This window comes from Python bivittatus, unplaced genomic scaffold, assembly GCF_059951505.1.
Source record: "Python bivittatus isolate LINGU-HERP-01145 unplaced genomic scaffold, Pbiv_v1 ctg000190_np1212, whole genome shotgun sequence".
In the NCBI taxonomy this organism is placed as follows: Eukaryota; Metazoa; Chordata; class Lepidosauria; order Squamata; family Pythonidae; genus Python; species Python bivittatus.
In genome coordinates, this window is record NW_028277042.1 from 16,422,492 (window position 1) to 16,447,285 (window position 24,794).

Below are 24,794 nucleotides of genomic sequence, written 5' to 3' on the forward strand. Positions count from 1 at the left end.
CACAATCTGATTAAAGAAAAAAACCCTTCAAGTTACTAATGTTTGTAGAAAGCATAATCTGTTTATTTTCTCTAAGTACACATGGCATAACTGCTTTTTAATTTTTTTAAAAAAGGAGAAGACAAAGTAAATAAGTTATAAGCTTCTTCCAAGGAATTAATAATTGTGTCTCATAAGTGAATGAGAGGAAGGAAGAAAATGGACAAGTATGAACAGATGTTGAAAATAAATGAGGATATATGCAATATCTAGAGCATGTTATACAAATCTACGTTACACGGGACAGCTGGCGACATATAACGCCCTTTCAAAAATTGCGTGATGACAGCATCTGTTCTCCCATTTTTCTGCTCTGTTTAGAAAGCTTTTTCTGAAGGAGCAAAACTTCCTCAAAGTTCTTCTCTCCCTCTTTTTGCAAAACTTTCTTCCTTGCAGTCAGAAACACTGAAAGGCTCCCATTTCCCAATGGACCTCAAAATGGTTGGGTTGGATCCAAGCTCTACTCACAAATAGCAGAAGATGTGGAAACCTGTAACTGGATTGTCCCACATGGAATTACGGCAGGGGAATTCCACGAATGAGCACCCTAAAAGGTATAATCCATCAGATCTGCTGCCTGACATGCATTGTTCTTTTTTTTTTTAGTGAAATTTGATAAGTAAATAAGTAAATAAAACCTGCTATGAAATAAAAAAGTTGAGGCTGGTAGGCCTATTCCAACCTTCAGAAGACATTCACCGAACACAAGATTCATAACCATGATGGTAGAAGAGGAAATGCATCTCAATACATTTTCTGGGAAGAGGTCTGTAGGTTTTATCAGACTCTCAAACAGGTTCATGGGACAAAAAGTTAAAAACTCTGCATACAATAAAACTAACAATTAAAACAATTCTTAAATAGCCATTCAAAACTATTAACATAAAATATAAATAAGATCATGGGAGAATGTACCAAAATCTCACATACAATACAATGATCTCAGAGGCTCCCTGCTTGGAACAAGAACATTTAAGAGATTTCTGGAAGGACAATAGGGTAGGGGTTAACCTCATCTTGGGGGAATTATGTTCCACAGGGCAGGGGCCACAGCAGAAAAGGCTCATCTCCTGGGACCTGTCAGATGGAGCTCCTTAGCAGACAGGACCCGTAACATGCCCTCCTGCTGGACCTGGTGGGATGGATAGATGGAACCGGGGAGAGGCGGTCCCTCAAATGGGTCCCATGCCATGTAGGTCTTAAAGGTTATAACCAGCATCCTGAATTGAACCCAGAAGCAAACTGGCAACCAATACAGCTTGCAGAACAGAGGTGCAATGCGTGCTGTTCTAGGCACACCCATAATTTCCCGAGCCACCACATTTTGCACCAGTTGAAGCTTCCAGATACTCTTCAAGGGCAACCCCATGTAGAGCACATTATAATAGTCCATTTGAGAGGCAACCAGGGCATAACTGACATTTGATTTCATTTACTATGAGCTGAATTCAGATTAGTCACATCTAGAGTACACCTATTCAAATCCGTAGAATTTAAATTAAATCCTGACGATTTTAATGTATCTACTCTACATCTAGATCCAACTTAATAGCCTAATTCTGTTTCACATTCAACTTCTTCAGTGTGGTATATGTTAGATTTTCACCATTTTCCCTCCTGAGAACAAATCTGTAAGATAGTGTTTCACCCAAATTCCTCTAGAGTGAGATTCTTTGAACCCATAGGCTTTGCTAGTTGTAGATGAACACTTCCATTCATTTTGTATTTGAAGATTGGGGGTGGAAGTTGGCATCATTAGAGACAGAAAACCTGCCATTATTGAACAAATATGAAGAGGAGGTGACCAAGAATCCATCAAAATATATTGGCTGGTGGCATTATGGATCCTTGTTTTTATTCAAAATACACAATAGTTCCCATATGTATTTATGGCTGTTCATCCTTTTATATCATGTGAAGATAGTGTATTGGGAGATCAATAGTTATGCTTTAGAAATTATACATGTATAAAAAAAGAATCATCATCCTAAGATTTCACATCAAGCATTTGTCCAATGTGCTGTTCCATGAATGTCAGCACTTTGGAGGGAAAAAAAGAGACATACATGAAATAGCAAATATGTGTTGCAGATCTGCATGTAACAAAAGTGCAGCGTAAACAATAATTAAGTTATTTCCCAGGTTTGGATAGATTATGGAATCATTCAGTTATCCTTAATGATGTATCTAGCAATTTTGCTGGAATGCTTTTAAATCTAATGGGTCAGACTACAGCAAAATAGGATAATGGCTTTAAATGATGAAATGCCTATCTAGCTGGTATATTTCACTGACTTATTGGAGGAAGACTTTGCAGTGGCCGAAGCCCTACATGATGCAAATATCTTGTTGTTTGTTTTTCATCATTGGTGTCCTTAGCAAAACCATTGTGAGGGGGTGTTGTAGAAAGTGTTTCCAAAAATAAGATGAATGGTTCAGCCAGGATTCCTTTAATACTGGTAACATATTGGAAGGCGTATGAAACAAAGCATCTTAATAATGTTCACATTTTGTATAATTAGTGGAAATGTCAGTGAAAGAGAAACATGTTGGAAAGCATTAAATAAGATAATCCAGAAGGATAGCCTCATCACTTATTCTATTGAATAAAAATGAACTGGTCCCATGTGTAAATGATGGACGATGTGGGTCACACGGTACAAATGTAGAAGCCACCTTTGTTATGATCATGATCTGAAGGAATGCTTGGCTAGTTTGTTCACCTTTGGGGACTAGAGAGATGCATTCTAGGAATGGTGACATGATGCTTATTTGCCAGATACTTATCTTAGGAGGGGTGCATGAAACACTTGGGGGCCAGGACAGAAAATGAAATTAATTTAATTAAATTAATTAAAATCAATGAAAGCTAAAACTAATTTTAAAAACCTAATGCAAAAATATATTAAACGAAAGAAAGAAATAATATTAAGAAAGTGCAGAGAAAAAAAGATAAGAAGATAAGAAAAGATAAGAAGAAACTACCCCCTTCATCTCCAGCAAGTATATTCAACATTAACAGCTTATCTCTGCCTCTTAAAATACTACTAAATACATCTTCATTCCATATGTCACCCCATTTTCTATAGACCATCTCTAAATCCTCGGCTGTCCTTATTAATCAACAAGAGGTGTAAAAGTTAACAGATATAACTAACAACATAAGCATTTAGTCTCCCTTTCCATTTAAACATAATCCCCCTAATCCCTCTCTTAATAATCAAAATCTAATCCCAATTAACAGTTAAACATTACAAAAAGATTTTTTTTTAAAACTATTAATCATCACCAGAGATAGCAACCCATTATTAATCCCAATTAACAATTAAACTTTACAGAAAAATAAAAACTGTTAAATATTACCAGAACTAATGATCCCTTATTTATATACCAAAAATAGTAATATAGATATTACAAATTAATCCATTACACCCAATTGAACATTTCCAAAAAAAACCCCTATCCAGTCAAGTAACCATTAAACATCATAAAAGATAGCAACCCATTATTAACCCTAATCAAATAAAGCAATTTTGTATTTTCTTCTTCCTTCTCTCATCAATCCTTGAATCCCGTAGATAAAAGTTCTAACATCTGCTTTCTTCTATTTTCCATGTCTCTTCTCTCGAAATCCTTGTCATCTTTATCAAAGTCCATATATAATTTCAATGTAGCCACTCCAGTAAGTCTCTTATATTCCAATTTAAATGGGTAATCCACATCCCTCTTTTGATACATTTCTTGTATATCTTTTTTAGATTTTTAAATGATCATCCAATTCCATTTGTAAATCCAATATTTCCATCTCTTTCTTATAGGTTATAATTTTTAAGTGCATTTTAAAGTCCATTTTGGTTATCTTCCAAGGGACTTATTTCTCTTCGACAACAACTTTTGGTTCCAGAGTTAAATAGTCCAAGCATTTCTTGAGCCAGCTTATAAAATATTTCCTTTAAAGTAGCCATCTGGTGGTCTCTAGCGATTAACCTTCAAAGCTTTGTTATCAGGTCAAAATATAAACATGAAATTTTTTCTCACACGAGAGGATCTTTTTAATTAACTTCAAAGTCTTTCTTTAAATCAACTCCATCCAAATCCTTAAAATTTAAAAACTTTCCAAAAAACAACTTTATAGTCCCCCTTTTGTTATATGTTGCAAAAAAATAAAGATCTTACAAAGCTGGAAACATGTTGTTTTCTTTCTTTTTAAATGGATTGAAGAGAGACTGACCCAGCAAATACTCAACTTGCAGTTCCGAAGGTTTTTCAATCTTAAAGAAACAATGAGGAAAAAATGAAACACCAAAGTGATTAAAAAGATGAGGTTTGGTCGAAGTTTGAGCCCATGGGAAGGCTACATTAATGGCTCAGAGCGGGTTGAAACCTGTGACTCCCAGCCAATCACAAGCAACCACAAAAATGTCAGTTTCTGCTGTCGACTCACAAAAAAAGTCAGGTGTCCGGAATGCATGAGGGTAATCTCAGGATCTCTCTTTTCTCCAGAGAGAATTATCAGCAGGCTGGATCCGACCTCCAGCTGCCTTTCGGCTGCAATGTCTTCCGTGGAGCATGGGATCTCAGTTCACCATTCCTCACCAGAAGTGACTCCCCAACCATCATCCATGTTTGGAGGAGCTCTCAAGACCTGCTGAAGGGTTGGGGTACATGAGGTGTTGTACTGGCATCCACAAGCTCTTGAAGTTTTCATAAGAATGACAAAAGGTGCATTGCAACATTGCAGTGCAATTTTTACCTCTTTTGGAAATTTCCCCAGGCATTAGAGCCAGGATGTTAATCGACTGACGTTTGGCATGTGCTATATGGAAGGAAGTGAGATTCTTATAGGGGCCTCCAGTTGGGTCTTGTTTGAGGTTTTATGGAATGGATTTATTTTATGTCATTCATTGCCTAGAGTTTCACTGGATAGTTGGTTTTGATGAAATACATAAATAAATTTGATTAATAAATAAATAAATAATTAAAAACATGATGCACATGGAAAAGGAGTTGTGTTCCAATCCTCTGATTCCCCCACTCCACTTTCACACGTCCCCTCCTCCATGGATGCTGTTGTATATATACTTGTAAAAATGTCCTTAGTCAGCTTAATTTTGGGGGGCTATATGGGCACACCCATACAGTTTACTTGGCAGTATGGACTTGCTGTGTTCAACATGGAACAAGGTTGCTTCCAACAATACTCTTTGAGTTCCCAGTCTAGTCTACACTTCCAGGAACTCCATAAAGATCTCCCATCCAAATACTGACCAGGCTGGACCTGCTTAGCTTGTAGGACCAGACAAGATCAGACAGGTGCTGTCCCCGGTTGAGAAACTGAATAGGTACATCCCTCATTTAATACCATTTGGAGCATTCTGGGGGAGAAAAAAAATGATGTACTACTACAGAATTTCACACCGTAAAGATTCTCTGCAAAAATAACTGAATTGACACCCACATTTGGCCACAGGGCAGTAAAATTACATTGATTTGTTCTTGTGTTTAATGCATGTGTAATCATGTTTAGTGTAGGTATGATGTACAGCACAAAAATCTACATTAGCACCCATATACACACATAAATATAAATGAAAGGGTTTTTTTTCTTTACTCTATAAAATATGCAAACTCCCCATCATTTACATTCAGTTTACAAAATGAAATTTTCAACTTCCAGATCCTAACAGCATCTGAGTTTTATTATCATTGTCAATAATTCCATTTGCCACAGGAAGGGAGCTAATTCTCTTCATGTACTAATGATTAATCAGACAAGCCTATTTACTAATGTATCAGAATGTGTTAGAAACATAAGCTAATGGGGGACAGATCATCAATTCAGGTATAAATGAACTATGAGGGTATTGGATATCTATTGACTCATGTCAGAGAATGAAGAGGAAAATGTAATCAGCTTGTAAAAATCATTAGAATGGATGAAAATAGAATTTAAAATCCCACCTTAATACATAATTTTATTGACTTTTCTGTATGCCTAAATCAGTCAGACAGTTAAAAGACTTAAAACCAAAATATAGTAAGATTTCGCTGGTGTACCTACGTATGTATAGAGAGAGTAAGAGGGGGTGAGCAAGCGAGAGACTTTGTTTAACAATACGTTAATATTGAAAGAAGCGATTTTCTCTTTTATTGCAGAATATAAGATAGTTGATAAACACACATCCATACACACACATTTTGAGATTGAATATGGTGATGAGACTAGCCGTTTTCCCCCATTTCAGTACTTTGGTATTCTTCCCATGTTGGTATTCTTGACACTACATCTCCCAAAATTCCCAACCAGCATGCATGCTAGGAATTCTGGAAGAAGTAGTCTTAAGGCTTCTAGAAGAACCTAGTTGGGGAAGAGTGGTGAGATGTTGAGTAAAAGGAGAATAGTACCAAAGATGAGGTGGGACTGGGATAAGAAAGGCCTTTCATCTGAATATAAAAACAATTAGCAAAATGAATGATTCCTGATGTTCCTTCCTGTCTCTCTCATTGAGACTAAATAAACTGGAAAGTCCTAATCAGGCTGTAGAATTGTGGAAGGACGCCTACTTCTGAAAGATGTAGCAAGGGAGGAAAAAAAAAATATGGGACCATGTCGTGTGTGTGAGATGCACTGAATCGCCATGTTTGATCAAGGAGCCTGCAAAAGGAAATCAAGAATCAGCACATCTGTTTTAAAGGAGGAATGCACATTCCAGCCAACACTAAGTTGGGATAGTACAGTATATCTCTATAGTTGTCAAATGATACGTTAAAGAACATCCTAGCATTGTGGGGGCATCAGAAAAACGTCCAGGCGTCAGAATGCACAACCCGAACTGTATTTTGCATCTTTCAGAAAGTTGCAGAGCAAAGACCAACTGCATGGTATTAAAAAAAAATTGCATCTTTAATCCTTAGATTTCAACACACACTCGTGCACGCGCGCACACACACACACACACACACCAGAATTTGACAAGCTTTTCTCCACTCCCATCAGTAAAGGCTCTTCATCCTGAATGCTTAATGCTGTTTCTTAGCTGGTGTTCAATACAGTCCAGTCTATAACTCTGTGCCTTGCCTTTATGTGATGCTTAGATATGAGATTGATCTCTTAGGACACCCTGCAGTTCTGAAAGTAGGATTATTGGATTTTGTGGCTTTCTCAGATGTCAAAGATCTTTAAACAGTGTCTTGCAAAGTTGCCGCATCTCACCAGCCTGTGAGCAGCTTATGAGAAGGCAGAAAAATCAGACTCCATGCTAATTAAAAGGAAGGGGGGGGTAACCTGCTTCCCACACCATTAAATTCAACAAGATGAAGACATTTATGTGTGCCTTTCATTTAAAACAATATATTGAATTGTGGGTGAAGATATTCATATGCATCCTTTTTGTTTTTCCTAACAGCTTGAGAATTAGAGGAACAAAATACATTCTGTGTTCCTTATTGTCTTAAGTATCATTTTACTGAAATTTTCATCTGCATTTTTCCCCCAGCCATTCTCAATCAATTTGATAGTGGAGAGAAATTGCTCTGGGTTTTGTTTTTTCGTTCAAATGAGAAGAAAATGCAAATGGCATTCTTATAGGTAGGGTATCTACGAGCTCACCATAGCTAAGGGATGTATGTTTAATTGCTTTATCTTTCATTTTACAAATATCTCGCCAGCAGTCTGGAGTTTTCCTGGCTCCTTGCAGGAGTATATCTGAAGTCAATTGAACTGAAAAAGAATCTGTGGCAGTGTTTTTATTTTTGTCCCTGTTTTTGTTTTAAACCTGGCTGACCATTTCTGGGCTTGGAAGCTAAGAAAGGTTGGGTCTAGTATCTAGATGGGAGACTACCTCAGAAGACTAAGGCTGTAGGACAGAAAAGGAAGTCAAACCATTTTAGAAGGCATTAGTAAGTCACTTCCATATAGAGTTGGCAGGAAAACATCATGGATTTATCCATGACATCAGCAGAAACCAAGACTGATTGGCATACTTTTATCTACCCACTCACTGTTTGGTTATACTTGATTAGGAAGGACTACAAAGGCTTCTTGAGAGCCAGCCTGGTGTAGTGGTGAAAGCACCAGACTAGAAGCTGGGAGACCATGAGTTCTAGTCCCATCTTAGGTACAAATCCAGCTGGCTGACCTTGGGCCAGTCACACTTTCTCAGCCCTAGGAAGGAGGCAATGGCAAACCACTTCTGAAATCCTGCCAAGAAAGCTGCTGGGACCTATCCAGGCAGTTGCCAGGAGTCAACAATGACTTGAAGGCCCACAAAGTCTTCTTACTTAGATCAGGCTAAGAAGATTTTGCCCAAATTACAATAGCATTCTCTATGAATGTCGCACGATTACGATGTCTAAGTTCTGGTTCTCATCTTGAGGTCTGGTTTGGTTTTGTAGCTACCTAACCCAAATACAGCAATACAATACAATTCTTTCATGCAATCAAGCTAAATCATAAACCCAGGTTAGCAAAACATAAATGTTGCCTTCCTTTGACATAGTATGCCCCAATCATATTATGACTAAATGGATGACCTAGTTGACACAACCTGCTAAGACAACAGCTGGAAAATTATGACATGCTAAATTACAAACTGCTCAGTCTCATTTTAACCCAGACTAGTATGTTGTGTGAGCCCCGTCTATTTTTGTTAAATTCCTTCCTTCCTTCCTCCTTCCCTCCCTTCCTTCTTCTAGGCTTCTAGACCACTCCAATCATGAATAATTCTGAACAGCATACATCCCAACCTCCATAAATTGGATTAAAAATAATACAATAGAAAGGAAATTATACACACACACATGGAACATTAATCAAATTAATAAATTAAATTAAGCCAAAGAAAACACTTTCTGCTACCAGAGGGAATTAAGTGATTCAGCACTCCTACTGTTATCCTTTCCCACGTGAACTACTTGACCAGCGAAAACAGTGCCAAAGCCTATTAAGGATTTCTTAAATTGGCACTCCCAATACACACAAAGCCTGCACTAAACTCTGAATTTGGATGAAGTTTAAAGTTGACACCATTACCAATGAAAGAAGTAGCCCGCCTGCTGCTAATTTTAAATGCACTTCTTGACTGAACAAAACTGTTTTTGATAGACAGTTACTGAATTGCCTTGCTTAAACATCTAGGCCCAAATTCAGATCTCTAGGCCCAAATTCAGGAGGACTGGGCTGGGAGACACTGTGTCAGGGGAGTTAGAGATGAATCACTCCTGACCCAGCTTAATCCAGAAGCTCCTCTACTTTCATGAATACAGTTGATTGTTTCAAAAGGAGACCTTCCATCTGACTATTTTTCCAAAGAGAGTAATATGAAAAGGGCTGAGAATAGTTGCCAGTATAAAATTTGTCCTTCCTTCCTCTGAACTGACTTCATAATTACATGATTCCTATCAAGACATGTTCATATGCCCAGAAAAACAGTAACAGTGACATAATACTAATAGCTATATGGTTGTAGCACAAAACTTCAGCAAACTAGAGTACCAATAGAGGTGAATATGTGTAGCTCAGGATTGAACGGTGGAGTCCTTGGGGTTCTCTGAGCTTGGTTCTTTTCTTGCAAACATTTCATTACCCGGCTAGGTAACATCTTCAGTGCTAGAGTACTGCAGACGAGATAAAGAAGGCAATAGGAGTTTCCAGACAAATTCAGGAAACAGTCCCCCCACCCCCCCACCCCATCCAAAAAGTAACATGGGAATTTATTTGGTATCACTTTACTCTAGAGTTTGCATAAGGACCAAGCCCACCTCTTGCTCGAAGCTTTCTCCCCTGACTTCTAGATGTTGCAATCTTCCAGAAGGTCTCTTGATTAATGTATCCTATTTCCCCCCATGGACTTAGGGCAAAAGAAAAGTACTTAAGCAATGTTCCTATGTATCTCTCTGGTCACCATCCACCATCAAAACAAGAAGAAGAAAAGAAAGAAAAGAGACTCAAAGTGCAATTCAGCATGACGGGCAAACATCCATCAAACAGGTCGAAAATTGAATGAACTCAGAATGCAATTATTCCCTTGTTGAAAGCATGTAGCATTCCTACAGCTTGCGGTAAGACAATTCTGCCTGGTGCCTGTTCACAGAGGAATGGAGCTCCTTGACCTTCAATTCTGGCTCCTGGATTCCCTGAGCTTTCATAGACACTTCACATTTCATAAATGATCCAAGATCCTTTGGAACAGGATCTTGGAACAGCCCTGCAAAACTGCATCGAGTACATCACCCCTCACTGCTTCTAGCATGTTTTATAAACATAGTAAGCTCTAACACCGACCCAGATGTTCTCACTACCTTTTTTTTTTTAATAATTTAAAATCTGTTCAGCTTCATAGACAATGTTTTATTTATTTATTTTTCCCGTTTGCATCTCACACCGCTATAGGGAGAAGCAATCTTTAAAATGAAGGGGGGGGAACCAACCCCCCTAAGGAAAGTTGAAATATATGTACAGAGTGTTATACTGTAGCACTTAATATCTTCTCAAGTTCGCACTAAATTGAAATGTCCCTTGGAAACTTCTCCTTCTCTCTCCTTAAGCAGCAGGAAAAGGAAGTGAGAAAGAATGTCAGAGTCCTGTAAATAAACAGCTGGCTTGCAACATATGCATTTTTGGAGGGGGAGCGTCTGTATTTTTCAGGTGCCGCATTCTCCAATCCATACCTGCCAACCCTTGTAGTATGGGATATAATTTAACTATTATTGATAATGTACAAGCAGATGGAAGGAGTGCATGCATCCTCTGGGGACGCTGAAGAAATCGGAGCAGATGGGCCAATTGTTTCTTATTTATGTGTTGCTTCAAGCTCCGCAGTTTGTAGGATAATGGATCATTATTGCCTCCGCGCACAAGCACCAATATGCTTTTAAATCTGGTCCCCAAAGCTTCTGAAAGAGCATCGGGCTTCATATTAAAGTGTTAAATTGGGGATCTATACCTAGCAAGTCTTGCTAAGGTGGCGTTATAGTTCTAGAAGAATTATTATTATCAGCAGTAGTAGTAAGGATGGAAGTACTATGACAATCAGTGGTGGTGGTGTTATCCCGCTTCAAAGAATCAGAACCTGCAGAGAAGAGAAATGAGCACCCCATGTGAGACGTTTGGTGCTCTGAACCTTGCTGGATTATCTCAGGCGACTTCACGTACTCTACCTTCCATTTGGGCAAATGCTCAACTGAAAGAGGCCAAGAGTCTATTTAACCAAAGCCACCACTTATTGTGATGCATTTGCATGATGCCAAAGGTCTCCAGTTACTGATGATTAGTAAAACATATTGCTAGTGGATTATATGCATGGGGAAACAAAGGGGGTTATCTTCCAAGCATTTGGAAGTCCTATCGAGAGAGACCACCTTGGTGTTTAATCAACACACAGAGAAAGAGGAGAAAGGCTCACTGCACCCTTGAGTGCAAGATTTGGAAGAGGCCATTGGAGCTCCCAAGTCTAACCCTGTCTCCTGTATTCAGGCAGGAACCCAAGCCTATTGATTTATTTTAATTTATTTAATCAACCTGGATGCTGCCTCAATCATGGAGGCAACCTTGGCAGATAGCTATCTAACTTCTGCTAAAGTCCGTCCACCAAAGAGCTGCCCGCTATCTCCTTCAACTGTTGATTCCGTTTTTGATCTACTGTTCCTGTTCGAGTTGTTTCTTTGTTCATCTTCATCTGGAACTTTAATTCCAGATCATTATTGCATGATTTGCATTCTCGGCCAATAAAAGATACATGGCTATGGAAAGAAATGTCAAAGGTGGGAATAATGGAGTCCTTCTGCTGCAATCACTTGCTATTTTGGTGGCCTTCTATGCATCTTGATTTGGTGGGCGGTAGAGCCATTTGTTGCTCTTCTAGAACAACAAAATCTTTTGGGATGGGGCTGCATTGGGAAAGTCTGTAGGGAGTATCTAACCTCATTTGTTTGAACACAAGTAGAACCTTCCATGGGCTTGGCAGTTCTACTTGAATGGAGGAAAGGCCAGAACTGTTATTCCTCTGTGGGCAAGTTGACTAGACTAAGCTTGTTAAGAAGCAGGGAAAAAATGGGTTCAGTCCATAGTCAGGCTTCTCAGTGGTCACAATGCTTCAGCATACAATTTTGCGAGCCTGAAAATCTAATGTTATTTCCTCATTGCTGCTTGAGCACAGAAAAGTGTATGACACTAACTATAGCAGCTCTGAATCCTGGCTCTGAAAGATTAAAACTTAACACGCGACACAAAAATCTCTTTTTGTCAGGCTCATTAACTCCATGCACATTTCAGACTAGGCAGCTGAAACCCTGTTCTCCATCACTAAGCAATGAAATTAAAACTGACATTCTACATATTTACAAATTATGGATCTATACAACAAAAGACACAGGTGGAAAGTATTCGAGTACGTTTTAGTATTTTTGGTTTGATTTACATCACCCCTTGATCTGTATTAGCCAGGTGCTAAATATGAGGCAAAAGAAAATAGCGTAGTGCCTTGGTATCGTCTGTGGTGGGGCTAAAAGGAAACTGGAGTATGTTCTGGTTTTCTCTCTTGTCTAACAAGCTACATTCTAGTTCGTTTGTGGTGACCTCTGGTCACTTGTTCCCAACGTTTTCCCCCCAGGGAATCTCAAGCACAACTCTTGTGCACTGTGGAACTCCAGTGGTGAAATAATATCCTGAAACCTAACATTGTGCATTTACTAGCAGTCAGTTGAATTCCTGACTCTCTTTCTTTCTCTCTTTCTCTCTTTCTCTCTTTCTCTCTTTCTGTCTTTTCCTTCCTTCCTTCCTTCCTTCCTTCCTTCCTTCCTTCCTTCCTTCCTTCCTTCCTTCCTTCCTTCCTTCCTTCCTTCCTTCCTCCTTTGTAGAAGTAGTCACACACCATTCTGAGAGCACCACCCAAATTCTTCTCACTTGAGTAACTTTAACATGATTAGCAGTAAACCACATATCAAGCTAATAGACATTAAAGAGAGTTGTGAAAGTCGTTTTTGACTTCTCCTGTCATTATATTACTTCCAACAAGGCACCTCCTTTGGAATGATCTGAACTTTTAAAAAGCTTGATTGCATTTCTGGTTCAAGCCATTCTGTGCTTATAATTTGATCGGGGAATACAATAACAAGTATTAGCTGCATCACACAATATTTCTGTGTGTTTAATAATTGAAAGGTGGTCAGTAGGGAATGTAACCACAATTGTTAAACAATCAACAAACTAGTATCTACCCAGTACAAGGTAATAATTTCATACCAGTAGCATACAAATCAGTCTTAATCTGATCAGTCCCAAATGTACTAATTTATTTTCCTGTTCTACTAAATGTTCTGTATTTAAAAAGAAAAAGGGGGGGGGGGAAATGGATGTAATTTCTTAGGCTACCTCTAATTAATGCTTTTTGGTGTGCATATAATACTTTTTAATATATACAGCTGTTCTTCACATAGCTTGTATGCATCCTATCAAAATGTTTGTGTGGATTTTTTGAGCCAGTATAGATTAACAATGGGTGTTAATAGATCTACACTTTCCTGTTGTATATGTCACAATGTCATCTATAGTGGCAGGTCACACCATTTCATCTAGAAGAAATGGGTAGGGCGTAGGGGGTATTTATTTCTACTAAAGACAGCTCTGCATATCCTTGGAACTTACTGTAAGAATGGTGGGCTGAAGACTAGTATTATTTTCTCTTCTTTTCTGTTCATTTTAGTTGGACACTATCTTGAGCTACATCATCTGCTTCTGTTCAGATTTTTGTACATGCTCATAAATACAGAGCTGAATTGTTCAAGTCACTTTTTTCTTTTCGTATGCCAGTACAGAATACACTTCATCGTGAAAGTTGTGTTTCATTTCACTGTTTTGGCAAAACTCTTTTTATGATAGCGACAAAGGAAGATAAAGTATTTGCATACTTGGCTTCATACACCTGAATCCTTTAATTTGGAAGATTAGTGAAATGAGTCTAATAAAATGTACAGGGTCTTTTTAATTGCCTCTGCAAAGTCCCTTCATTAGCTCTTACTTGCTGCCAATATAAATGTGTGCTTCAGAAAATTTATCTTGTGTGGATTTATTATTAGCCTTTTATGAAGTGATTGCTACTTTTATGGAACTCAATTTGTGTTTGTAGCATTCCTGCAAGTTGGATAATTTTGTATTTCCTGTCCCTTTTCTATGGTTGTCGTTGTGGAGCTGTGTATTAGACCTTCATTACTACAACCCGCCAAATCCCATTCTATCCTTTTTGCAAACATTCCTTGCTTTAATGTTCAGACCATTACAATAATCAATGGTGAATGGAATATTGATTTCACCTCTGACTACAAGTCACAGGAAATATCTTGTATTCATTCCAACCCTAGCTTATTTTCAGTAGACCAGCCAGCCAGGTGAATCTGCCATTCAGGAGAACAGTTTCATAACCTACACAAGATTGTTATAATATTCCAGAAAAAATATAAGGTGCTGGTGTAACTCTAAGGACCAAAATGAACCCAGATATGCAAGCCTTTTCTATCCATTGTTCATAGAACATCAGTTAAGATCTCTTATTTGAGTACTTTCTGAAATTCCCATGTCACATTGCAGGATTAGAGGAGCCCTCTTTATGTTTTCAGCAGCATGGAAGTGTTTGTACAGCAATCCATGTCTGCTTGGGCATTCCAGGAAGCACTACAAAAGACCTCTCTACCGTTGTGTGAAGGACATTTTCTTGTCAAATGTCCAGGCCATCTCCCATACTGAAAAGAGAAGCATCAACTTTCTACTCTCTCTTTCCATGAACTGTCCATTTTAATTGGGAAGCAAAAATATACTATAGACCTATATTTATTATACTGCTTTATTATTTATTACAACTGCCTTTAGGATTTGGGGTGGGGGAGTTTCTCTCCATGGAATTCGGATAGCTCAAGACTTTCATTCAAGGAAGCAAACTGTCTGCTAAAGAATATTCCCAAGAATTGTTTTCATTTTCTTGGTGTTTCCACACTCTCCTGCTTCCTCAGCCACTGAATTCAGTAGACAAAAAATAATAGAGTGGGGGGAGGACCTGTATTAATAGGTAGTCGATTAGTCCAGCAGAAGGGGCATGCTATGGTTCCCATCTGCTAAGGAATGTCATCTGATGGGACCCAGGAGGAGAGCCTTTTCTGCCACGGCACCTGCCCTTTGGAACATCATCTCCCCTGAGGTCAGATTAGCCCCAACTTTATTGGCCTTCTGGAAGAGCCTGAAGACATGGCTTTGCCATCTTGCCTGGGAATCTAGCAGTGGTGATGTGGAACCTGCTAGATGATTATATTGTAGCACGTTGATTTGCACTCTTGCAGATTGTTTTTTATGGCTTTAAATAGTTTTTACTCTTCTAATGTGTTTTTTTTTATTTTTTGTTGTTATGATTTTGGTTATTTTTTGAATTGCTTTTGTGTTTTGAACTTAGTGAGCCACTCAGAGTCACGTATGTCAGGTGGGAAGCTATAGAAATAGAAATCGATGAATAAATTAACTGGATTCATGGATTCAGAATCACAGTGTCGAAAGAAGCCGTAGAAAGCCTCCAGTTGCTCCCAGCAAAATCTGCAGTGAAATTATATTCCGTATCTACTGGGGAGTATCTTTGGAGAGGATGTCACCAGTGAACCAGCTCTATCTGCAGCGCTATCTGCATAACTGCTGACTATTGGAAGCACCTACAGAAAAGCTTACAATAACTGTGACAGATTGTGAGGGTTCTTTGTTTTCCAAGGACTGGACACACCACAGCGCAGCAAATCTGTACACAATGCTTTATTGCAGCAGAGACCTTCCCCAACAACAGACGATTGCTCTCCATCCCTCCAGGACTTGCAAGGTGATGTTGCCATGTAAATATGTCTTTAATATTCAGTCCATTAATACTTCATTCAAGCAAAAGTCTATAAGTCTGTAAAGTGGCAGACAACCTTCGCCTTCTTCCAAAAGTTCTTACGCTAGTTGGGATGAGGTGTTCCTTCAGTGTGGTCGTTCTTCTCCTAGTTGCTACTGAGCTCCCAGCAAAGCTCCAGGCAGGACTCCCACCAGGATATGCTGCTCACCATAACTTGTGGTCTTGGCAGTTGAACGATAGTCCTCTTGCCTGCTTTAATAGCTACCAATCTTCAGACGTCGCCTCTGCTTCCCGACTGTAGGCCGTTTTCTTACCTCCTGTTTCTCCCACACCCCTCCCCACTCTGTCTTAACATTTGTTTTTGTAAGCTAAGAGCCTGGGTGGGGTGAGGCTGCCTCTGGACACCAGCACATCCTTGAAAATGCCAGGGTGTGGGTCAGTCATCACAGGCTGCTGGAACGCCAGCTTGGATGCTTGTGAGTAAAGTGAGTGAATGAATGAATGTATGAGGGAGAAGGGGTGAGAAGCATTTCTGCCTGGCTGCAGCTACTTTTCCCAACTTCACTCCCTCAGAGGAATGAATAGGTTCTTAGAGAAGGAGCCCATCTCTCAAGGGACTTAGCTTGATATCACTTAAGCCTTTGTTAAGTTTGAACTATGCCTAGAAGCATCCTGCTAGCCACGCCAAGTTATGCCAAGGAGGCCATAACTATTCAACCCAGTTATGGGTTGCCCAAAGGAAAACATGACTTTGAGAATGTGCTAAACTCCACTTCCTCCCCAGTGAGTAAGAACAGCCAGGCTTCGTGCATCAGTGGTGAAAGGTGAGACTTTCAATCCCAGCTTCTTCATGTTTTGGTAAATCAGAAGCACAATTAATAAAGCCCTTGAATTTAATATCAGTGTGATATTCAACCAACTGGGAGATCAGTTTTCACTCAATACAAAGCCTACACAAAATTGCCTTCACTCTGAACAATTGGCTTGTGGGAATTTCAGGAGAATCGGTGGCAGGGCTCCAGACTAATTATTCATTGTGAATTATGCACCCTATTTTAACAGTCATACTTACCTAACTCACAGGAGTGTTGTGAGGATTAATTAATGTTTATAAAGGATTTTAAACATGAAAAGTGTCGTGTAGTAGCTAAATATTGTTATACTATGGACAAAAGTATCTCAGCGTGCTTGCCCATTTAGAGCAAAATGTATATTTTCACACAGTTCAAGTTCACCATGTTTTCCTCTAAGTTTCAGATTTGGTAAGCACTTCTCAGTCAGTTGGTTTTTCCCCTCCATAACATTTTAAACGATATCCATATTTCAGTTGCACGGAGTCTGAAACAAAACTGTCATTCAGCTATCTTTTGAAAAGACGTTTATACATTTGAATCCTAGCCAGCACTGTAGTCAAGTTTCCCGTGCATATAAATCTTTCCTTTTGAGATTTTTGCCCTTCCCTTCATTTCCCCACTCCTTAAAAGCGACATAAGAACACAGAAGTTGCTCTCTGAGTCAGATCAAGGGCCTTGTATTTCTGTCTCCAGCAGTCAACAGCTATATATTGTTAAAAAGCTTACAAATAGGACATAAGGTGATAGTTGTTATACACTTTTATATTCCACACTCAGCAATGAAAGGTGCCTCATTTCTCATAAAGGTTACCACTTGTAAAATGCCACCAGTAGTTCTCCTTCCCATCCATGCGCTATTCGCTACTCTGCCATGTCTGCAGGGTGTGGTTAGAAAAGTCACAATGATGGCCATGGCAGTGTGATCAAAGCTTTGTCTGTTGTTTAGGTGTGTCAACACTCACAAAGAGCAGGGGGAGCTTTGAGCACACCAACACGGCCACCATCTTGACTTTGTCACATCTTCTTCTAAAAATATTTATAAATAGCTCATATACAGAGACAGAATTTTCCTTCTGGAACTGAGCTTTCTCACTTCTCCCCTGCCAATGGGTCTCCACTGACCTCCGTTTCCCCCGCCCTTTGGAATATTCTCCCCCCAGTGGTGTGGTGGACCCCCCACCCTCCTGGCTTTCCAGGAAGGATTAAAGACCTGGCTCTACCAGCTTGCATGGGGCAAAAGGTGCTCTAATCGTCCCTGGGGGTGGCTAGCACCCTGATGATGCTCCCTGAGTTATTCGCCAATTCCCCATCATGCTTGGAATTTATTTATTATTAAGATTGTTTTTAGACTGTATTTGAATCGGTTTTATCTCTGCTGTAAACCTCCCAGAGTCGTTTCAGTGAGATAGGCGGTGACAAACTTGATAAATAAATACATACATACATACATAAATTGATGACACATGGTGAGGGAGAGCAAAAGATCCATTTAATATGGTGGACTTGATCATCACAACAGCCGAGCTTTTCTCTTTGATGGGGATGGAATATAAATATTATAAAAATAGCTAGTAGGGATTCGAACCTGGGTCTCTCCTCTCCTTGTCCTAATGTTACACTTCAGCAATGCAATGCCATTTCCTTGCGTTTCTTTACCCTTTCTATGCTCCTTTTTCATCAAAAGTGAATGCAAAATAAAGACGTTAAAAACTAAGAGATAGGACCGTGCAGGACCACTGCAAATAGAAATAACATTTGCAAGAATGACAGTCCAGTGAATGCTGCCTTTTATGAATATGATTTTTCTTTCTTTTTTAAATTAAAAAGGTAGGAGAAGATGGGTCATATTTTATTTCTGCTGTTCTTTGCAGATCCGTTAAAAAATATGGCATTACTAATGAAATCAAGAAGTGTTCCTGTTTCAAAAGGGAATTTATTAGAGGGGCAACAGTAATTATGTAATTTATCAAGTGGGTTTTGTAAGGCCTATCTAAAATGTTAGTTCACTTGTGTGAACAAGATTCCATAGTAACTAAACCAGAATAAACATAGAGAGAAGAAATGTTTCTTAGAAATCTTGAGCAACTGAAGACCTATTGAGCTATGATTAACTGACTCAGGGAAATTGCCACTGACTAGTTATCTGAAACTTTAAAAAAGAGGGAGAGAAAGAAAAATAACTCATTTAATGGGTTGAACCTTCAGAGTTACCCTTTAAGATGAATAACCTGCTTTATGTCACCACAAAATTTACTGGACACAATCTTTGCTTCAGGACCAATCTGAAGAATTATGGCAATATTTCTTTTAAAATGATGATAAATGACCGGATAAGGGGGTTGGTTGATCTCTTCAACCTGCACACTTATTTTTTAATGAGAACAGCCAGGATCAACATGCATTGAAACAAAGGATGTTTTATTAAATAGAAAACTCCTGCATTGGGGGTATTGTTTGGGCATTACTTGTGCCTTTTTTGAGCTGCTGAAGGGTTTATTTCAGAGCAGAATGGAGGGGGGATTATTTGGGTTCAATATTATACTAAATACAAAGGAAAAAGGATCCTTGCATTGTAGAAAATACCTTTCTTGGGAGGCCCCCTTCTATTTCTCCATTTCTTCCTGTCTCTGTCTACTTCTTCTGATAGAGATCCAGGATTCTACAGCTACTGGACTGATTTGGTCTCAAGGAGAAATTTGGGACTGTTGTTTTATGGACATGCGATCGCTGGACATTGTTCATCTGGAGCTCTATCAGGAAGGGAGATGAGAATTCGAAAGCATGATAAAGGCCCCCTAATCCAGCACCCAGCCCATGCCCTCCAGTGCACTGCTCCTTGCGTGTCAGCGTTTGTGCATCTGTGTAACATTACCTGGAAGTTTATGTCGGCAGTAAGCTGAGCAGCTCTGGGAAGATGAGGATGCAACACAGTCCAGGTCTAACTCCTGGTCCCCTTCCATGGTTACTCAGAATCCTTGCCTATAACATTTATAGCTGTGGTAACCTAACTCCATTCATCCATAGCCATCAGGTTTGGCATGACTGTACTCAGACATCTGAACAAATGCCTCTACATAGTTTGCTCCTTTCCAGCTCTTTACTAATCTGCATGGTGGCGCTAATTTGGTAGAAAAAACATCTGTATTTGAGCAAAGTTGTACTAAACTTTGCCTTTCCTTTTTCATTTCCTACTCTAAAATGACTGGCAACACTGAGAATGGTCAGCAGAAATTTGGTCAAGCTTTCTTGGACATCTAAGGCTGGGCCCAGCCTTGTCTTGCATAATTTAATTGGGGGGGAGAATTGGTTTGGATTTCTTTTTGCTGCTGTTGTGCTCCTTTTCTAAGTTTTCTAATAGCAATCAGAAAGTAGAACGTTGAGAGGGGTATTTTTTTACTCCCTTGGGGCATGAAAACTGAAGTTTTTGTGATTTGTGAAGTTTTAGGCTTAAATGAAGCAGATTGAAATTGTATGGTTTCAAGATTATTGAAATGCTGTTGTACGCCACCCAAAGTCACCTTGTGTGAGATGGGCGGCTATATAAATATGATAAATAAATAACAATCAAGCAGTAAACCATACCCTAATCAAGGAACTATCTACTCAGACAGACAATCAAGCAATAAACAACAAACTAATCAAGGAACTACAAGGAAGAAACAACACCTCCACCAACACCGACATGGGAAGTATATACTGTACATAAACAGAGAGCAAACTCCACTCCCTTCTAGCACTGAAGATGTTACCTAGCCGGGTAATGAAACGTCTGCAAGAAGACAACCAAGCTCAGAGAACCCCAAGAACTTCACCACACATGGGTGGGAGATGATCACCCTCTTCTACTGATGTTCTTTAATAGCTGCCATTTCAGATACAGAGTCTGTGATTCAGAAGGTTGCATACAAATAGAGTCATCAACTCTACTAACTATTGATGGCCTTCTCATCCAGATCTGTTCCAGTCTTTGAGTGTTTTCAGGGAGTAGCCACAAAGTGGAGGGGGCTTTTGTTCTGGTTTTGGGTTTTTTTGTTCTGTTTTGTTTTAGTGACACATTCTTCCATCATTCTCAAGCCTCCCTAACTTCTCACATTTCCCAGTCTGAAAAAGTTCTGTAGGAGAAGGTTCCTCAAGATGGCTTTCCTTGAGATTTAATGGACATACGGTATGGGAAGTAGGGAGACTGCAGAGAACTAGAGAGATGATTGAAACATGAAAGAAGGACATTCTCATTCCCCTTTAACAATTTCATTACTAGACAAATTCAAAAAAAAAAATCATCTCCACTTTGGAAAGCAAATTCTAAAGCAAATTCTCTTTCATTCAGTTGAATAGGAACAGATTGGAATAGGGAAACATGTTCTGCAATATTAACAAACATGTTAGTACTGATAATATTGCCTTCTTTCATTAGTCCACATACACAACGAACCAATATTGTGCAGGTGGAAGAGGTACACTTGGAAATAAATTTGTCTTTATTTCAATTTCCTAAATTTTGAATTGATTGCAGTAGGGTAATAATTCTAAGGCTTTGTGATGGTGATGCTATCAGGTAGGACTGTGTGACTCTTCAGTTTGAAGATGTGACTCAAAAGTGAATTGTTTGAAGTTTTCTGAATTAAAATAAATCAGATGCCTCCTGAGCAATTCAGATGTTTCTGCATCTGTTTTTGTCCCTGGCTGAATTGATTTTCCAAATCAAATTGTCCCAATTAGAGAACTGAGATTTAGAAATCTGAATAAGTTTTATGATTTGAAGCAGCTTTTACTCAGTCCTCACATATCTACCAGCAGGGCCAGACTTGGGAAACAGGAGGTCAAAATCCTTCTTAGGTTCTCATGAACTTTCAAAAGCAGCAGGACTGGTGTATCACATTCTGAAGTGAAATAAACTGCACGATAATCTGAAAAAGGGCCTCCATCAAAACAGTAACTCCACAGCCTAAATTACCCTAACTAGATCAGTGTGTGTGAAAGTGAAAGTGAAAGTGGGATCAGTGTGTTGAGATGGGATTTGAAAGCTAGACTAAATGTTGGTCTGAGTGAGGCTGGAGCCAACGGGGCAGTAGGTATGCAGGATTATGTTTCCTCTTGACCATGTAGCTTTGTTTAGTGGCTCAGTGTTGGCCTTGTCAGAGGGAGGAGCCACATCTCCTGTCCTGAATTCCATAACAAAAAAGGAGTTAAAATATAATAAGAAAAACAAAGTGTCAGCCCTACACAGTAGACCAGACTAATAAACCAAGGCCATATAGGTCAGGATGACTTTTATTGTAACAGCTATAGGTACAGAATCTTGCAAGCCTGAATGTCCTTTCCTCCTCCCTCACTTTATCTTTGCATGAACCAGGGAGGGGCTTGTCTGAGACGTTTTCTCCAATTACTTGCTTGGACTGGACTCAAGCCCCGCTTATCTGATTGTTGCCTTGGTAGTAGCTCTTCTTCCAAGACCATTCTCTATACTTTCTACAGAAAGAAAAGTCTACCGAGGATTAGAGGATCTGGATGTTCTACTAAATTTGGAAGTCCATCTGATGGACTGCTCCTGATGGTCCTTGGTATGACTTCGTTTGGCCATTTTTCTTTAAATTCCCAAGAAAGCTTCTTGTGCATTCCCAATTCCCAATTAACAGTCTCTGATGATTAAGTATATGCAGGGTTTACATTCTGGAAGTGAGGAAAACGCTTAATCATTTAAGTAGGATTTCTTTGCAGATTGCTTCATTCCACCTCTGTAAATCTTACACTGAATTTTATCAGTTTATAAATTTGCACTCTAACTTGGCATTAGGAGGTGGAGGTGGGGAAGGAAAAGGATTTTTTTTTTCCAAAAGAAAAAAAGAAAGAAAAAAGAAAAATCCATCCCGAAGCACTTTACCATACAGACACTGAAAAATAAAGACCATTAACAACAAAAAGTATAATTAAATTAAAATGCCAACTTGCCAAAGGACCACAGCAAATGGGAAATATATCAAATGCTGATAATATAAATGAGTTCTTTCTCAAGGTGTGAGAAAGTCAATGAAATAAACTTGGATAATTTGCTGACTTTTTTATGCAGGGAAAGGAGACTAATGATTTAAAAGGATATTGCCACAGTGACAATATATTACAAATGCAATTGCCATTCAGGCAAACAGCTTAGGCATTGCTAAGTGTAGGGTACCCCTAAGCTGAGAGAAACATTTAAAAGTTAGCAGCCGTAACCACAGCATCTTCTTGCATAGGAACCAGTCCAAGGAGACAACAGCATTTGTGTGTTTTTTTCACTGAGAGTGTCTACTTTCTGCATTTTAGTCTCTTTTGGTGTCTCGGTGTGACTGTTGGCCTGTTATTCACGGCTGCCTGAATGAATTGTGCTTGCTATTGAATTGTGTCCTCACCCCCATGTAATGCAGGAGAAAGTAATGGTCATCTAGAACATGCAACATGATTTGGGCATGGAAGGACATTTTGCTAATTCCTATTTTCATGTGGAAAATAACTTTTGGAAGCTATGCTCGAGGTCGAAATCCATACAATTTCAGAACATATCCAAAGGCCATCAGACATTTCACTTGGCTCTACCAATCTATTTTAGACTCATCTTTATTACTTTGCTGCCCCCTAGTGATTAACAGCCAAACATGACAGGATTGGACATTTTACAAGTGAGTCCAAAAACGTGGGGGGGGGGGAGAATTAATTAAATCAATACATGTGCTTGATCTAGGCAGTAGGATTGTGCAAAGTGCCACTTGGCTTAGGCAGCAATCTCAACAGAATGATCTTCGGTGTACGTCCGCATGCCTGCCCTGAAGTTCAGGAAACTACCTTCACACAGCTGTCCCAAGCTTTCATGAAACATGGCCTTGTCAGTGCTCCAAACAGTGATTCACAGGGGCATTTTGATCCTAATAGGTACCCTGCATCTTTTGTAATTATTCACAGAACTTCACAGATATTATCTCTGTCAGTTGTATGACCAATGGCCAAGCAGGGGTTTCAGTAACACATTGCAAAGGCAGTCGTGAGGCAGTAGCTTGTCAAAAGTAAAGATTACAAATGGTAATTCTAGGTCATGGCTGGTGGGAACTGATCTTTATTGGGTTTAACTTGGAATGATAGCCTTCTCAGTAAACTTTCGGTTTATAATGTCTTGTAAATGGAGCCATCAGGACTTCAGATGGCCTAGATAATCCTGTTGTGTAAACACACTTAGCATACCTTGGAGTGATGCAATCCAAAGGCAAGCATACTGTCATCTAATGTGAATCGTCTGTCCTGGGAGTAACTGCTGTAGCATTCCCCTTCCTTGACGTTAGGGACACTGAGGCTCAGAGGCACCTATTCTTTGGAACAGCCTCCCCAAGAACAACCTCCCCTTTGATTGTCTCTGAAGCTGCTGAAAACCGAACTTGCGTAGAGAACGTTGGTTGGGTGAGGTGACGTTTGACCGCGAATTCATGATGATTCAGTTGTTGTCACGATGTAAATTACTTAGTGTCAGTTCTGTCTGTAATTTAAGTATGATCTCTTAACTAATTTATTCCTTTACTATACTGTAGATGTTTTATTCTTTGCTTGTTTAATTTTATTGCTTGCTTCTTTAACTGGGGGAGATGGGCGGCATATAAATTTAATAAATAAATAAGTAAACATATAGTCCAGACCCCTCAGGCAGCACCAGAACTAGACTAACCAGACTAACCATATCTTCCAGATGTAGCAGAATCAAGCTGGGGAAAGCTTTATTCTAACGTGCCACTCTGCAAAGATGTTTCCATTGCAGTTTGGACTGGTTTGATTTCAGATGCTGTACAGGGCAGATAATACTCAACTGGATCACTTATGGTTTATGCACAAATGCTGCAAAAACCTATGTGCACAAATTCAAGCTCGTCCAAGAAATGCTCCACTCTTCCATTGATATTATGCCTCATCCTGCAAGAGTCTTCATTTAGAGGTGAGGTGGGGTGGGGTGGGGGGGTGGGAGAGCAAGAGTGCATTTAAACAAACAAGGCACCTTCCGGTCTTGTTCATCATGTCCCTTATC